This window comes from Prenolepis imparis, unplaced genomic scaffold (genome assembly GCF_030444845.1).
Source record: "Prenolepis imparis isolate NDT839.2.m4 unplaced genomic scaffold, iyPreImpa1.0 SCAF_2, whole genome shotgun sequence".
In the NCBI taxonomy this organism is placed as follows: Eukaryota; Metazoa; Arthropoda; class Insecta; order Hymenoptera; family Formicidae; genus Prenolepis; species Prenolepis imparis.
In genome coordinates, this window is record NW_028141160.1 from 4,856,789 (window position 1) to 4,861,973 (window position 5,185).

At 41.7% G+C, this 5,185-nt stretch overlaps 1 long non-coding RNA gene across 1 annotated transcript; it reads right to left on the reverse strand.

Moving 5' to 3' along the window:
- Positions 1-1,633: 1,633 nt before the first annotated feature.
- Positions 1,634-3,045, reverse strand: LOC145945649 (uncharacterized). Its single transcript, XR_014426885.1, has 3 exons — positions 2,373-3,045; positions 2,061-2,174; positions 1,634-1,695 (listed from the first exon to the last, which is right to left on the reverse strand). It is a non-coding gene; the product is annotated as an uncharacterized LOC145945649 (long non-coding RNA).
- Between the last annotated feature and the right edge of the window lie 2,140 nt (positions 3,046-5,185).

The following is a 5,185-nucleotide window of genomic DNA, read 5'->3' on the forward strand; positions in this document are numbered from 1 at the left end:
CCGTCTACGCGTATGCCCCGCGGAGATTCGCCCATAGCGAACGTCTCGAGATGCGCCGGGTTGTGGATGACCTACTCCGACGCGGCATAATCCAGCCGAGCGTCTCGCCTTATTGCGCCAGGGTCGTCCCTGTAAGGAAAAAAGACGGTAGCATGAGATTATGCGTTGACTTGCGGCCGCTTAATAGTCGAATTATAAAACAAAAATTCCCCTTCCCGGTAATAGAGGAATGTCTCGCAAGACTCGGGGATGCGAGAGTATTCTCTTTAATGGATTTAAAAGATAGCTTTCATCAGATTCAGGTACACGAGGATTCAACGAAATACTTTGCATTCGCGACCCCGGATGGGCAGTTCGAATACAAGTTTTTACCGTTCGGGTATAGCGAAGCCCCGGCCGAATTTCAAAAAAGATTGTTTCAAATATTAAATCCGTTGATTAGAGAAGATAAGGTAATCGTGTATATGGACGACGTGCTCATCCCGTCCCAGACGGTCGAAGAAAATATAGCAATATTAAAGAAAGTCACGTTAATTCTCAAGAAATACGGATTTCAATTGAATTTGTCAAAAAGCAAATTTCTCAAAAGAAAAATTGAGTTCCTCGGATATATAGTATCGCAGGAAGGAATAACGTTAAACTCACGACACACGGAAGCGGTGAAAAAATATAGTCAACCGAAGGATCGCTTGCAACTGCAACGGTTTTTAGGTCTCGTAAATTATTTTCGGCGGTTTATAAGAAATTTCGCGGGAAAAGCGCGTCCGCTGCAAAACCTTTTAAAGAAAGACGTTGTTTTTGACTTTGACAACGCGTGTGTCGAATCGTTCAATAAATTAAAAACGGAACTCACCTCGGCGCCGGTATTGCGGCTGTATAATCCAGCCGCCGAAACACAATTGCACACCGATGCATGCAGTACAGGATTCGGCGCGATCTTGCTTCAAAAGCAGCCCGACCGGTCCTGGGCTCCGGTAGCATATTTCAGCCAGGCCACCAAGGATGCTGAAAGCAGATACCATAGTTATGAGTTGGAGATGCTAGCGGTCGTGCGAGCGATAGAGCGTTTCCACTTATATCTATACGGTATAAATTTTACCATCGTAACAGATTGTAATGCGATTGTTTACGCGGTCAAAAAAGCGAATCTTAACCCACGAATAGCTAGGTGGACGCTAGCTCTTCAAAATTACAACTTTGAGATAACTCACCGGCCCGGCACGCGTATGTCCCACGTCGACGCCCTTAGCCGTAGCATAGCCTACGTCAATGAGCTTCCCCTCGAGCGCGAGCTCGAATTCCGCCAGTTAACTGACCCTAAAATCAAAGAAATTAGTCAAAATCTGGAAATGCGAGAGGACAAACGTTTTAAATTAATAGACGGACTAGTTTACCGATGTGAAGACAATGGCGAAAAATTCGTGGTGCCAGAATCCATGGTGATAAGCATTCTGCGAGCTTACCACGATGATATGGCACACTGCGGTGCAGAGAAAACCCTCTCTGGAATAAAACAAAATTATTGGTTTCCTTCCATGCGTAAGAAAACATATGACTATTTAGAAAATTGCCTTACCTGCCTTATGTCGAATAGTTCTACACATAGATTTGAGGCGGAGACTGCACTATATCCTTTGCCCAGTGCCCCACTGCAAATCCTCCACGCTGACCATCTCGGTCCGCTGCAGGCTACACCTAGAAATCACAAACATATATTAGTTATCGTGGATGCTTTCACTAGATTCACTTGGTTATTTGCGACAAGGTCTACAGGGTCTAAAGAAACTATAGATCATATGGAAGAATTATTTAACTTATTTGGGAAACCGATAGAATTAGTGACAGACAGAGGCACGGCCTACACATCGCATGAATTTGCAGAGTATGTTAAAAAGAAAAAAATAAAGCACCGGAAAATAGCAGTGGCGGCACCCTGGGCCAATGGTATAGTGGAGAGAGTCAATAGATTTGTCACAAGCTCTCTCACTAAACTACTCGACTCTCCCTCAGACTGGAGTCAATATCTGGGGACGTTACAGTATATTATAAATAATACACACCATTCAAGCATCAAAGCGAGTCCCTCAAAACTCTTGCTTGGCTATGATCAGCGTAGCCACGTTGATTTTCCTTTCGCAAGCTTTACACAAGCCCTAGTAGATGTTGACTCGGATCTGCAAAAGGAGAGAGAGATTAATAGAGAAGCAGCCCTTCAGGCAACAGAAGAAGTTCGTAATTATAACAAAATGTATCGTGACAAGCGCAGCGTGAAACCCTCAATATACAGTGAAGGCGATTATGTAGCAGTAAGGGATACGCGTCCCACACCTGGAGTCAATTCTAAATTAAAAACGAAATACAAAGGTCCCTACCTGGTCGCCAAGAGCCTTGGAAATAATCGATATGTCATCCGTGACATCCCCGGCTTCAGTTTGACAACCAGACCGATGGACACAATCCTCTCAAGTGACAGGCTCAAGCCGTGGATACGGATAAAGGATCCGGAAAATAATCAAGGACAATAATTCTATTAACTTTTCGTTAGATCTTAGAGTTTAAGAATATTATTTTGTAAATCAGTGTAACATTTATAGCAGTAAGACAAAGACAGTATACTGACAGTACAATACAAACCTTGTAAATAACGTAGAGAAACAAATATCCTCGTCCAAATGATGTGTAAACCACAACCACAAGTCCCTGGATGTGCGTAATAGCAATCGAGCGCGCGTGACTTTGTGCAATATTGTATAACAACGCAATTATTGTAAAATACGGTGCCGGTAAAACAGCACTCCTGACTTACCACCGAGACGGTGGCAACGCCAAGATGGCCGAGCTGTAAGAAATATATGTATATTTCTACGCCCGATAGTTGCTGCCACCACATACCGGGTGGCGCATGCGCGCGCATAGGCGTCTCGTGCTCCGACACGAGAGAGCTCAGGAGAGCGCGATCGGAGGAGACTCTCCTTCGAGAAGCGAGCGAGTTAAGTTCTGCGAGAGTCGTCAAGTGTATATTCTTCTGAATAAACCTTTCGTTGTTTTACGTTCAAGTATATAGATCAAGTATATTCAGTGCTATCCTCGACCACGCTTCCTCATCCGGACTACACCTTTGATAAATAAATAACACACCATCCTCGACATTCTAATCCAGTTTATTGAAATTATTCTCGGTCAGTAACTTACAGTATGCTTTAACATGGCGTCCCACGTATACCCGGGGAGAGTATAATAATACGCGGGGTCGAGCCCATAACTCTCGATACATTTATCCCGAAAATTTTCAAAAATGTCAGCTAATAACAAGACATCAGTTTTTAAATATAAGTCGCTATATTCGCCCAGCGTTCGAATGGAGAACCGCTCCCAGACGTTTTCGGCGTGCGCGTAATCGTTCTCGGATACAGTGTCGCCGGTCAAGGAACTGTAAAATGATTCGCGCGGTGGTAGACATGTATCTTGCAACTTGTCGACACAGTCAATGTATTCGTATGGAAAGACACCTTTCCGTGTTAATAATTCGAAATTTTCGGTGGATAAATTTTGAAATTTCAATTGTAAATTTTTGAGTTTATCTTTACTTAGAAATGATGCCAATTTGTCGAGACTTGTCGTGAGAAATTTATATGAATCGACAAAACGCAATTTAATTTTCTGGATTTGTCTTCTGCAATTTGAACATTTTTTGTAAATGATATATATTTTTCTTTAGTTATTGGAAGTAATTCGATTCCCCCTTCGAACGCTGTAGCTATTTCCTTAATTATGTAATGTGAGTCGTAACCGGATAAATTATGAAATATTATTGGAATGCAAAAAGAGTTTTTATAATTTAAGTTGCAATTTGAGTGTGCTGGACCTCTGTACCACCCGGTCATATGGCAATGATCGCGTACGCGTGTATCGTCATCTTGCATGAATGGTTTCTCACATATATGACAATGCGTCGCGCTATGAAATTTTTCCCACTCGTCTGATGTTAAATTTACCATGGGGACGTTAGTTGCTAAAATATTCTTTACGCGTATCGCTAAATTTTGTAGTTGTTGGGAAAACCACGAAACGCAATCTACACTACGACGAGAATAATATTCGGATAATGAATCGTCATATGAGCAATGTACATAATATGCTATACTAAATACTTGGTGATGTTGAAAGTTTTTTTCTTCTTCCGTCTTTGTCAGCACACATTCGAGATCTGCGTATATGACAAAAGGAAGTCGCTCTTTGCGATTAAAGTTGTTGAACGCGAGCCACTTGTCCTTATCGCTCGGTAATCGGATAGCGCAGTCATTCATCTTTCCGCAGTCTACTGTATGTGACTGCAACTTGTCTTCCGAATGGAAGTAGTGTAAGCATCTGTAAAACAAATAATTAGTTTTTTTTCCCACATATATATAATAATTTATATATATATTACATTTTTATATATTTTATATATTGCGTTTTTAATTAAATATACGTACCGATCGCAGATATATTTCTTGTGATCTTTTTTGCTCAATTGCGAGCTCACGAGCCGGGAGAGATTCTTGATCCATGCGAAATGTCCAATGTTGTTGCTGTCTTCCACGTACAGCAAGTTGATGTGTCTGTCTTTCTTCTGCTCACTGAGCCGTATCGAGACAATGTTCTTTTCTTCGATGCTGTACACATTTATCGAAATGTTGTTTGATAGTTCAAACTTTTTAATTTGATTCACAGTCACTAGAAACTCAATGTCTTGGAGATTCAGCACTGTCGTATAATGTGGATATGACGACGTTCTCTCACTATATTTTGCAACTGGATGCAGAGCAGCGACCACCGCCCACGCGAAACATGCATTGTCTTTTGATTGCACATTAACCACCGCTCTCTTCATCATTATTTCTCGCGGTAATTTAACATGGCATCCCGCGCGCATTGGATTATACTTGTTTATATTTACAATTAAATTGATTATTCGCGACAACGCCCAACCACTATCGCGTTCCTGAAATTCTTCTAGCGATGCTAGCGTGGGCTCGATAACGCGGTGATCGTACCAATCATGTAAATCGGAGGTGCGAAAGATTTCAAAGTTTTTCGTATTGATACTTTTATTAGCACGCTTATCGCCTGACACGAATTCGCCATTAAACATAGTGTTCACTTTCACACTAGGGTATTTTTGCAATACTTTTTGCACGTGTCT